Raw genomic sequence first — 13,001 nt, 5'->3', positions numbered from 1 at the left:
AAAATGTAATAATGAATATAGGCCTTTACTGTGTTTTAATATAAATATGTTAATAATAAGAAATATAAATGCGTTATAGCCTAATGTTAAAAAACTAAAAAAAAGTACGGACAAAATGCAGCGAAGCGCGGGGTATTGCGTGGTTTGCTGCGGCGTCTACTCCAGCATTAACTTTCACTGTCTTCCTTCTAATCAAACTCTTACTTTCCGCTGTACTTAATTCCATATTTTCAATTCCTGATCATTACTTTCCTCTTTTTCTTCTTCCATCTATCCATCCATCCCTCCCTCCCTCCTCTTTCTCCCTCCCTCCCTCTCTCTCTCCCTAGCTCTCTCCTTTGCTGAATCTTATTGATCCAGAAGGTGGCTAATTAGCCCTTCCCGTCGTGCCTGTGTAATGAAGCACATGCGCACTGAATTAATCACAGCCATTTTTTGCAGGAAACTAATTAGCAGGAATAAAGATCCAAAGAGTTTTTTTCTTTTCAATCATCAGATCTCACTTTCACCTCTTCCTCGCTCCCTCTAACACAAGACTCATCGCCTGCTTTGCATCCAAATTATTTTTATATTGCCCTATACAACTAATACTTCGTTTTTTTACACTCCGCAACAACAATGATCTTTCTTTTGCCATCCTAAACGCAAACTGACCAAAAAGGACTGCCTTGATGGGATCTTTAGCCGAATCGTCTCAATACTGGATTAAAAAGCAAGGATCACAAAGCGGCACCGAAAAATTGTAAGTTACAACTTTGCCGTTTCTCTCTTTTCCTCTCTCGATGTTTCTACGATTCGATTCTTTTCACTTTTAGTAGTGGGCTAACCGAAGGTTTCTCCTATTATCCAGATACGCACCGATCTTCACTATTCTCACATTCTGAGAAATGACAGTCGATCACAAGTTATATTCATGCAAGTAGTTTTGTTTATTCTCGGTTTTATTCGTATCATTACCTGTGTTTACATCTGCGTTCGTCCTCGTTCTCCTCATGACTGGAAGAAAAGAAATGGTCAAGACAGCGATTCCTCTCCAAGAAGTAGACCACAAAAAACATGAATTTAAAAGCACATTTGTGCTTTTCGATGGAATCAGGAAAGATAGAGAAGTGTTATTGGTGTCAAGAAACACATTTTGAGGACGATAACGATGTGAAAGGGTTACATTCAGCCTACGGAGGGTAGCGGGAGCTGCACATGAGCGTAGCCTGGAAAGGAGCACATTAGTCCAGCTTGTGGGTCCGTGTATGTCCCGCGAAAGAGAAACACCGTCCGCATTCTTATTTTGACAGATATGCCTCTTGGTCTGTCCGCTGTTTTCAGCACCATCACGGGTTGATAAAATCCTTTATGTTAAGCAACGTTTTCACTTTCCGATTCGTTTCTTACATGTGTATTTCCCTCCGCCCCGCTTTACATCTCAATTCCTCTACTTTTCACTCTCCCCACTTTGTCCATCATTTTCTTTTATTTTTCATTCCTGTTTGCTTCTTTGAAGCGATGTTAAAGTCGATTCTTGCTGATTCCCTGACGGAGTCACATGCAAATCGATCGGTAGGCCTATGTGTGTGTGTGTGTTTTGTAAGTCTAGTGTGTTTCATGACAAGAGCCGATCAGTAAGACCTCGGGTACGGGGGAGCCCATAGCCGAAGCAGAGAGTTGAGCTGCGGGTTGCATGGAGCGAATAGAATGCTGTTGCGAGCAGAGAAAGGGATTTACAGAATAGGTTGGCTGTCCGACGAGACAGATGACAGCTCGTATGGATTTTTATGGAATAAGTAAGAGCAATAATGTAACATTTCCTTCCCACTGGATATAGCTATACCTTCATAACAAATAACACACATTATACTAGATAGGCCTACAAAAAGGAAACATTATCAATGAAAACTCAAAAGCTAATGTATTACGTTATTCTATCACCTAACCTGCTTCCCTGCGTAATAATAACAACCTTATTACTGATTTCTAAAGGAAACCTAACTATTTATTTTCTAAAACAACCAGACATGAGACTACATTAACTTTGGATGCATTATCGTCAGAAGAAATAGTGTAATCATACACGACGGATTGTTTAGAAAAAAATATGACTTAAGAATTTTACAAAAAACATCTAAACATAGGCCAGATTTGAATTGAAAAGCAATACATCGACTAGTAACACGACGCTGGGACGATTAGGTTTGAGTGAGAATATAACTAGTCCCACCAAGAGACGGACGGATAGACAGGAAAAAGCGGAAATGCTATTGACCTCCCGACGTTTAAGACCCAGAATGCAGTGCCAAGATGCCCAAAAAGTACAGAAAACATAGAACACATGGACGAAATGGAGGACTCTCGAAGAAAGAGTGAAAGAATGAAGCAGCCCGACGAGTTTTCGCGACAGAAGGATGGAAAGGAAAAGCGTTTTGCAAGCTAAGGCAAGGCAGGGATATGCTGGTTTGGGGGAGAAAGAGGGGGAGGTTGAAAGGCTGGGGGTCAGACGGCAAGAATCAGGGGAGCAGGGGTCACTGAGTGAGTGCAAGAGAGATAAAAAGGAAAGAAGGAAAAGCCCTACACAAACAGCCAAGGGAAGGCAGTGGGAAAGTGAGACTGGGGGAAAGGAGAGGGGTGGGGGGTTACTTTGAGGGGTCACACAAAGCATAACAATAAGATTGTGGGGGTCAGCAAGTGCAAGATAAAAACATGCCTCTAGTTTGGTAAACAGGAGAGAAACACTATACAAATGTTCTATGGTTTTCTAGTATGACGAAGAGAAGTATAATAATGGGGTTTGAAGACTCAGACGGAGAGTAGGGGAAAGACAGAAAGAGAAGGAGAGGGAACGAGGGAGGGGGTGGGAGGAGAGGAATAGAAGTGGTCAGATAGCCATGGGCCATGGAGAAGTAATCAGGAAAGAGGGCAGGAAAACAGATCCTAACACCTTTCAGACTTGCCCCAACTAGAGGGGCCAGTAGCTCCCGCATAGATAACTCAGACCAGCAGTATGTCCAGGACTCAGAAGATAGTAGTGGGAGAGAGGGAAAACAAATATACTAGCAGGCGCAGTGGAGACGTTTTTTTACTGCAAGAGAGAATCTAATACACCCTGCCTCTTTATTTTTTGCTTATATTATTATTTATATATTTCAGGAGGGAAAACTTGGAGCAGTAGATTTTGGGCCTGTAAGTCTGTTTTTGTGTATCTCTGCTCTGTAGACGTAGGTTGGGCAATAATTACAGGCGTGACATAGGGAAGAAAATATAGCGTAGTACATGTGCTGTGCCAGGACTCCCTCTCCTCTCGCCATCTCTCTTTCCCTCGCCCATCTCTCTCCTCTCTCGATCTCTCTGTCCTCCTCCTTTACAAAACAAATAGAAACGCTACTCGGTGTCATCTCACTTGCTCTTAGAAGACTCCTGGATTTGATATCAAAACCTTTGGTAGAAACATTTGAAAAGCAACTACAATATGTATACTACAGATTAGGATTATTTTGACGCCTTCTGATATTTTTTAAGTAATTATCCAATTTATAATATTTATGTCAGCTGCATTTACCAGCTCAGGTATGGTTTAATGGGAGTTTAAGATGGTTCTTGATTTCCTTGTGTTGTACTCTGTTAGAATCACATAGCAGATTTATGGTTAGGTGTAGTATGTGATTTGGTAAACCACTGTATCAGTCTGACCATGCTGTGTATTCTGCTTAAGGGGACTGTGGGTTGGGTAGATGTCACGAGGAACTACAGCACACTGAATATCATTGTAAATACTACATTTTGATTTCCAATTCATTAGTAATGACCAGGGTTGTGTTTTTGTAAAGTATTACATTTTGTTCATCCTTGACAGACGGAAGGAGAGGGACTTAAAGCATGATACTCAATTTGCATATATATTTTTAATTACATTTATTGACAAGGATTTTATTGCATTTATCTCAGGACCATATTTTGTCTTAAGGTCTTTCATTGTCAGTCACACAGTTTGTTTACATTGAAATAGAACAATATTTATTTTATAGATATATTTACATAAAAGCATATTTTGTGTAAAATTGTACACTTGTAGTTTGTCTTTACCCATAGTTAAATGTTGTACTTTACTATTCACTATCACCATGTAATGTTAGATAACGGTGTTAAACCATAGGATGCACATAATAGGACAGAACGCGTAGCCTGCAGTATATGAATGCCAGCACATCTGGCAGAATGTTCTATCACTCTATGTGTAGGATAGGGTATGTATTCTGACGGGAATTATGATATGGACAGTTAACTGATGCTGTTGATAAAATTTGAAATGTTCCATAATTGTAATTATCATCATTATTAGTATGATGTTTATGATCAACATTATTACTGTTATTACAAGTAGTAATATACTAGGAGTAAGGACATTCATATCACAGTTATGTTGTTCTTTATCGCAATCTTTGTTTATAATATCATAAGCAGTGAATAGTCAGTAGTCTGGTGACGTTAGGTATTTGATTGAGGTTCCTGTTTCAGTGATAGTCTGTAGATGACGCCCTATTCGTCTATCCTGTGATACTACCTACGTTATCTCCCTATGTCCGGTTCCATGAGCATATTTGATTACTGGTGTGTCTGAGACTGCGTGTGCAGGTCCTATTTGGGCATGTGATTGGAGGGGAATGGAAATAGGGGGTTTAGTAGTGATGAAATAAAGAGCTGAGTGGTGCCTTGGTTACAGGGTAACGTGAGGCAGAGAGACAGTTACCCTGGTCTTCTACTGCCCCCTCCTCCCTCTCTCTCTCTCTCTCGCTTCCTCGCTCTCTCCCTTGCTCTCAGGAGCTGGCAGCACCCCTAGGGAAGCTCTTTGCCATGTCCTTAGTCAGAGAGAGCCCTCTTTGGGCCAGCGCCAGGCCGCTAAGGGGCAGGCAACGCATGGACTAACACAATATATTCACCAACCGCTGGTCACGTTGCCAAATCAAATCCAAAAAGGTTTATTTTTTCCTCCCCCAAATATTTTTTTTACCAGCGATGATGCCTAATACATTGATATTTAAATAATTTACATCAGTAATGATGTCTTATTAATTATATAAATGAACCATTATTATTATTATTAATAATATTTTTGTTATTATTATTACATTCATTTAAACCAGTTAATTATTTGAGATTATTTTAGTGTATTTATCACAATCTTAGATGTTGCTGTGATTGTACTTATGAGAAATTCCTTTCACACTGGGTTGAACTGCTGTAAGGGTGAGGATAGTATAAATGTGCATATGTTTGTTTAGATTAGTTTTCCATTGATAGCATTGGAGAGAGAAAGATGCTAAACGTCTGCCTCTTCCATTTGCTGTAGGGTTGTGTGTAAATGAGTTTAGCAGGAGCAGTGGCTCAGATTACAGATTATGGTTTTGAATATGCAAGCTTGTACAGCCAGGACCTGTTCTTCCAGTGGTACCGTAGCCCAGGCCAGTGGCATACGTGTCAGCCGTGTCATTAAGGGGCGGACTGGGGGTGGGACATGGGGTGGGGGGAGCAAGGGGAGGAGGCCAGGAGATGGCAGTGATTCTTAGGTGTGTGTGTGTGTGCATGCTCTACCTGGTTTCTGCTCCCAGCAGCCCCAAATCATCACGAGAGCTCCTCTATGCCAGCAGCGAACCGATTTTCAGTCCATTTCCCCTCCCTGTTCCCTGTCCTCTTTTTGAGCTGTTGTTCTTGCTGTCATTCTTTTATCTTCTTGAAGTGAAGTTGGCAGGAATTTCTGGGGTTTGCTGTTTCACAATATGTTATTGTGTTAACGTACTATAAATCATTGTGGGGTAGATTTACACCTGGGAAGGTGTGTGTACTGTGTGTGTGTGTGTCTGCTCTCTTTTTCTGTGTTGTTATTCCTTTTTAGGTGGAGGTGTGCAATGTCATGTTGTCAATTTGAGAGAATTTCAGAGTAATCCTTATAAAATGCAGGCGACCCCCCTTGTGAATATTACTGCTGTCTGTGTATATACACCACATGAGCTGTTTGGTATTATCACTGACATATCTTCAACATACAAAACAAAGCAGACGTGTTTTGTTTGGTAATATGTCTGAACTTAAGAAAGAGAACGAGAGGAACCTAAAAAAACCACACCTCACCTGATTAATGTGCTAGAGAGAGAAGAGGGTTAGGTACGGATTTATAGGTAAGAATTCCTATCCGCTATTTCACTATATTTTCCATGTTTAAGCAGCTATAGATGGCCTTCCACGTTGGTCACTCGGTCTCTTTTGTCATTTATATAGCACTACGTAAAAAAAGACTAGCTGGTACGCACGGATTGAGAGTTACACCTGGTGCTCCTATTAGAATGCATTACGCTACACCCAGATTTGCATCCAAATGCAAACATGGTTATTGAGAGTGATTTATACATTTCTGAAAACAAATACAGATGTTCTATGCCATACACATGTGGAAGTATGTGTGTTTAAAATGAGACACACTTCTCAATCAGCATGATTAGCAATCTAATCATTAGAACATACCGTTGCTATTGCATATTATCTGTTTACTGTGTACACGCTAACGTTAATGTTAGGGATGTGATTTGTAGAAATCATTTCTGATTATTACATTTTTATTACAAAAACAGACACTGAAAAAACATAAGCACTGGTAGCTCCTGTCATTCACCCCATCAGTGTGTAGAGATGTGTGTGATGGTTGTAAAGCAGTGTTAAGGCATGTTGCTAGGGTGTTGTATTCTGGCAGGGACTGGTCCACGAGTGCTGTGTGATGTGATGCAGACAAGTGCTGGAGAAGTAGTAGCATAGCAGGTTAGCGGCAGCGGAGGCTTGGACAGCAGTAGCATAGCCGATTAGCGGAGGCTAGAACAGCAGTAGCATAGCAGGTTAGCAGCTAGTGGAGGCCAGGACAGCAGTGGCATAGCCGGTTAGCAGCTAGTGGAGGCCAGGACAGCAGTGGCATAGCCGGTTAGCAGCTAGTGGAGGCTAGGACAGCAGTGGCATAGCCGGTTAGCAGCTAGTGGAGGCCAGGACAGCAGTGGCATAGCCGGTTAGCAGCTAGTGGAGGCTAGGACAGCAATAGCATAGCAGGTTAACAGATAGTGGAGGCTAGGACAGCAGTGGCATAGCCGGTTAGCAGCTTGTGGAGGCTAGGACAGCAATAGCATAGCAGGTTAACAGATAGTGGAGGCTAGGACAGCAGTGGCATAGCCGGTTAGCAGCTTGTGGAGGCTAGGACAGCAATAGCATAGCAGGTTAACAGATAGTGGAGGCTAGGACAGCAGTGGCATAGCCGGTTAGCAGCTAGTGGAGGCTAGGACAGCAGTAGCATAGCATCTAAGGCCGTGTCTCATATTCAGGACAGCAGCGGCTGGCTGAAGCTTCCCGCTGTGCATGCGGGCCATGCAGCGTGCGTATTTAGCCTACGTAGCTACGTACCCGGGCGACAGGGAGCACTCCAGGGGCTGCCCAATTGATCTCTGCATCCCTCCCCCCCCTCCCACACCCCCGGCCAGGCCCAGCCTAGCGCCCACCCCTCTCCTGGACCCCGGAGACCAGCATTCCACCCTCGGCGCTTATCATCACAAAGGACAGAATGCATAAAACATGGTGGACACACAGACAGAGGTCGCCTTTCTCTCCCCACACTGAACCATGGAACAATGCATGGAGCCTTCTGGCCTGTGACTCTGATGACACGCTCACCCTCTTTTCATCCTCTTCTCTTTCTTTGTCGTCTTCTTCCTCTTCCTCTGTGTATACTTGTGCTCCATGCAGCGATTCCTGTCCACATATTGTTTTGTTAGTTACGCTGTGTCTATCAGTAATATGCTTTTGTCAGTGCTAGTCAAATGTGCATTATGTAACTGAAATGCTACGATTAAAGATTCATGGAGTGAGACTCCCCAGCAAAGAAAGTGTGTGTGTGTGTGTGTGTGTGTCAGGTGAGTGTGTCGGGTGTGCTGTGTCTGTGTGTGTGTGTGTGTGTGTGCCAGGTGAGTGTGTCGTGTGTGCTGTGTACACCAGGTTCCAGAAAGGCCATGTCTTATGACATTTCATAAATTCATATTTTTGGATTAATTGCATAATTCTGTCACTTTTTTAAGAGACTAGCAGCATTAATACAATACTCATTTTTCTAATGTGGTTATACTAATTTGATTATTTTAATATTTAATAAGAATATATATATATAACAATATATAACAATATATATAACAATATATATATATATATATATATATTACAGCATATACAAAAGCAGAAAAATGATTTTCCATCTATTTAAATAAAGAATATTATAATTAATATTCATTAATATTATGGTAAATGGATCCCGGAAGAATATATATTTTTTCTGTATTTCAGTCAGGTTCATATGTCCATCCGCAGCAGATGTCATTTTGACCTCACTGTTTTACGGCTAGCTAGCTCAAGGATGCAACAGGATTTGCTTTGACTGCGTGTGTGTGTGTGTGTGTGTGTGTGTGTGTGTGTGTGTGTGTGTGTGTGTGTGTGTGTGTGTGTGTGTGTGTGTGTGTGTGTGTGTGTGTGTGTGTGTGTGTGTGTGTGTGTGTGTGTGTGTGTGTGTGTGTGAGCGTGAGTATGCAAGCCTGTCAGCTGCAGCGATGGCCTCTGTCGGTCAATGGGCCGGGTGCAGAGGGAGTGAGGACAGTGAAAGAGCCAGTGACAGTCAGACAGGCTAGCAGTGCTGTGTGTTTCCAGTCAGTTAGTACTATGATTCAGTGGCTATAGCAGAGGTGGCCGTGTGGGGCTGTCCCAGTCCCAGTCTCAGTCTCATGGCTGGGTCCGGCCGGGTCTAGGTTAGGTTGGGCTTCAGGAATGCGTCGTGGGGATGTGTTGGACCCCAGCAGGCCCATTGCACTTCCTCTCTGTGTACCTCACAGCTTATCCTCCTCAGGATTAGAGAGAGAACAAAAGAAAGTAGGGATTGGAGGTTCCCCCCTCTCCCTCACTCACCCGCTTTCCCTTTTTCTGTGTAAAAAAAACGAACAAAAAGCGTGATTCACTTGCAAATGTGCGGCAGCCTGTCCAGGTCCCCTATGGGGCAGAGAGAGAGAGAGAGAGATAGAGAGAGACGGATAGAGAAATAGAGAACAGACGGAGAGAGACGGATGGAGAGAGAGAAAGAGAGAGGTGGTAACAGTTATGCTCCCTAACCTCCAGTCTCCTGGAGTGTGAGGCCTGCTCTCAACGGTAGGCCTGATGGGACTCTAGCATCTACTATTTCTGTCTGACGCTCAGGAAACGACAACTGCTCCCGAGCTATTCACATCCCTAGCATCCTGAGCTTAGAGTACGCTATGCACGTGATGAGACTCAGTGTGTGTGTGTATGCATACATTTGACAGCCATTGTGGCCGGTGTAGTATTTATGTAATATTGCCATTCTCTCCGGGTTCCTGGGAGGTGGTCTGTTGTTGTTATTCCTCCTGTTCAGGGGGCCGTCGGGCAGCAGTGAAGGGGTTAAGAAGTGGGGATAGCCCCCTTTGTCTCTGCGGCCCTCTTTGCCATTGTTGCGGTGGAATTGAGCTCGGTCCACCTCACTTGACCACAGCAAAGCAATAAAATGGCCTCTAAGTGCTGCAGCCTCCCTAGCCCTCTGATGGCAGCCGTCCACCGGGCTTTCACCGCGTTCACGCTCACACGTTGCTAACTACCTTTTTTCCTCTAGCATTCTCAGACCAGCAGACCATTATTTAATGCAATTTCTGTTTTCTAGTCTAGCGAGTGCTAATGAGTACCGTGCAAATTCTATATTTTTTATGTATTTTCTATTGTGTCTCAGAATGCACACTGGCACGTGAAATGCATGTAGCTGATACTTCTAAGCATTAGTTGACTGTGGTACTTTTTATTTTCCTGTTCTGTCAGTCATTACATTATCCTGCTCATTGTGAGACACATTATACAGGTACCTAATATAAATATTTGTTGTGTTATTTTGATCCAAGTAGAAACATTCAGTGAATGTAAGCACGGAAGCATTTACAGCTATTATCATGAAATAATTGTTTTAATATTTAGAGACATTCAGCATATGTGCTGCATATTTACATTGATCATTAAAGTCAATGGCCCTGCTTGTATTTCATGAGCATAAAGGTAATGCTATAGCATTGTGTTCAGTTGAAACGTTAGCTATCTATTTAGCTACTGTGTTGGGTTAGTGCTGTAGTGTGTGTGTGTGTGTGTGTGTGTGTGTGTGTGTGTGTGTGTGTGTGTGTGTGTGTGTGTGTGTGTGTGTGTGTGTGTGTGTGTGTGTGTGTGTGTGTGTGTGTGTGTGTGTGTGTGTGTGTGTGTGTGTGTGTGTGTGTGCGTGCGTGTGTGAAAATGTCAAGGCCAATGCCTGCCCCCCTCTCTGAATGTGTGTTCAGACATCAGATCTGTCCTGAGTGCTGCAGCCATTTTGGTGCCTTTTTAGAGGTCTCTATTAACACAACCACAGAGGAAAGGAAATGATTCCATTTTAGTTTCAAATGACATTTTTACATAGACTTGTTCATAATGCTGTTGTTGCATTATACATTTTCTCTGCCACCTTGTTATTCATTTATGATGAGATATACTATATTTATACACAATGAGGCAACATGATCAGTTTTTCTTCAGGGTTTTGTTATTTTATGTGATGTTGTTTTGTCAGTAATGGTAATAGCTATGGGGATAGTGGTATAAGGAGACACACAGTAATATCATTATTTAGGGTGGGACCTACATTATGCTAACGCTTCCACGTATGGTGCTGGAATTGATGATTGTTTATATCACATTGTGCTCTTGCAGACATTATAATTGAAAAAGGAGAAATACGCTGTCTGTCTCTGTCTCCTCTCATCAAATGAGCATTTAGATGTCAAACAGGAGATGTCAGGAGAGCCATCTGATTGGCTGGGGGGCTGTAATTGCCCCTGTCCTCCCCCCTCTCTCCTGGGTGGAACCTGTTTATGCCAGGTGTCCTACAGACTGTATTAAGCATTGCACTGGGCTGCAATTAAATCAACACTTCCTCAAAGCCACATTATTACACATCCACTGTCAGATGAAGGGCGTCTGCCCTGCATTCTTCCCCACTCCACTTCTCCTCCTCCCCACCATCCCTCGCTCCATCTCTCTCTCTCTCTCTCTCTCTCTCTCTCTCTCTCTCTCTCTCTCTCTCTCTCTCTCTCTCTCTCTCTCTCTGTCTCTCTCTCTCTCTCTCTCTGTCTCTCTCTCTGTCTCTCTCTCTCTCTCTCTCTGACTCTCTCTCTCTCTCTCTCTCTCTCTCTCTCTCTCTCTCTCTCTCTCTGTCTCTCTCTCTCTCTCTGTCTCTCTCTCTCTCTCTCTCTCTCTCTCTCTCTCTCTCTCTCTCTCTCTCCACACACACACTGTACCTAAAACAAAGGCTACGTGCTTAGTTTTTCCTGTGTTAAATGAACAAACACGAGGACCTCAGAGCCTCATAATAAATTGATTAGAGAGATGCAGACTCCCACACAGTAGCACCCAATACTGGAGCTGTGTGTATTTGTGTTTGGCCTGAGGAGGAGGAGACGCATGCAGACGCAGACGTGTACACACACACACACACACACACACACACACACACACACACACACACACACACACACACACACACACACACACACACACACACACACACACACACACACACACACACACACACACACACACCCTCTAGTGAAGCTAATGGCAGGCTTTCTGCCTCTCCCCCACCCCTTCCGTGTGTTTGGGCTAGCCACGCTCTGGTCACTGTATTGTGACCGGTGTCTGGCGTAGTGGTGACAGGCATTATCCCGCATCATCCCTCACTCCCATGACTGTTTGGTTTTCATTTGGAGGTTCACTTACCCAGGCACGGGGCTGTGCTGTGCTGGGGGTTTGGGGCGTGGGTCTAGAGGGGGGTTGGGGGCCCAGGCAGGCCTCGGGGGACCGACACTAGGGTAGACGGCCGTGACAGACTGGTGACCCTGGCTTTGTGACGTCACGGAGCCCGTCTGGTCACTGCTAAATTCCCTTCAGCTTCTGCTCTGTAACGGCTGATCCGAGCTTCATATGGCTGATCAGATCCTAGCTTCATACAGCTGATCAGATCCTAGCTTCATATGGCTGATCAGATCCTAGCTTCATACAGCTGATCAGATCCTAGCTTCATACAGCTGATCAGATCCTAGCTTCATACAGCTGATCAGATCCTAGCTTCATAAGGCTGATCAGATCCTAGCTTCATATGGCTGATCAGATCCTAGCTTCATACAGCTGATCAGATCCTAGCTTCATACAGCTGATCAGATCCTAGCTTCATATGGCTGATCAGATCCTAGCTTCATACAGCTGATCAGATCCTAGCTTCATAAGGCTGATCAGATCCTAGCTTCATACTTTAATCAGATCAGATCCTAGCTTCATAAGGCTGATCAGATCCTAGCTTCATACTTTAATCAGATCAGATCCTAGCTTCATACAGCTGATCAGATCCTAGCTTCATAAGGCTGATCAGATCCTAGCTTCATACTTTAATCAGATCAGATCCTAGCTTAATACTTTAATCAGATCAGATCCTAGCTTTATACGGCTGATCAGATCCTAGCTTCATACAGCTGATCAGATCCTAGCTTCATACAGCTGATCAGATCCTAGCTTCATACAGCTGATCAGATCCTAGCTTCATACAGCTGATCAGATCCTAGCTTCATACTTTAATCAGATCAGATCCTAGCTTCATACTTTAATCAGATCAGATCCTAGCTTCATACTTTAATCAGATCAGATCCTAGCTTCATACTTTAATCAGATCAGATCCTAGCTTTATACGGCTGATCAGATCCTAGCTTCATACAGCTGATCAGATCCTAGCTTCATACTTTAATCAGATCAGATCCTAGCTTTATACGGCTGATCAGATCCTAGCTTCATACAGCTGATCAGATCCTAGCTTCATACAGCTGATCAGATCCTAGCTTCATACTTTAATCAGATCAGATCCTAGCTTCATA

General features: G+C 43.4%; 1 protein-coding gene across 1 annotated transcript in view; it reads left to right on the top strand.

Annotated features, from left to right (window-relative positions):
- The first annotated feature begins 333 nt into the window (after positions 1-333).
- LOC118394168 (zinc finger homeobox protein 3-like) overlaps positions 334-13,001 on the top strand; it is a 188,638-nt gene continuing 175,970 nt past the window's right edge. Inside the window, 1 exon segment of the mRNA XM_052462251.1 lies at positions 334-742. The gene's annotated coding sequence lies outside the window, so the exon portion shown is untranslated.

Source organism: Oncorhynchus keta, chromosome 14 (genome assembly GCF_023373465.1).
Source record: "Oncorhynchus keta strain PuntledgeMale-10-30-2019 chromosome 14, Oket_V2, whole genome shotgun sequence".
NCBI lineage: Eukaryota > Metazoa > Chordata > Actinopteri > Salmoniformes > Salmonidae > Oncorhynchus > Oncorhynchus keta.
The sequence above is the reverse complement of the archived record's forward strand: the minus strand, read 5'-3'. Positions and strand labels throughout refer to the sequence as shown.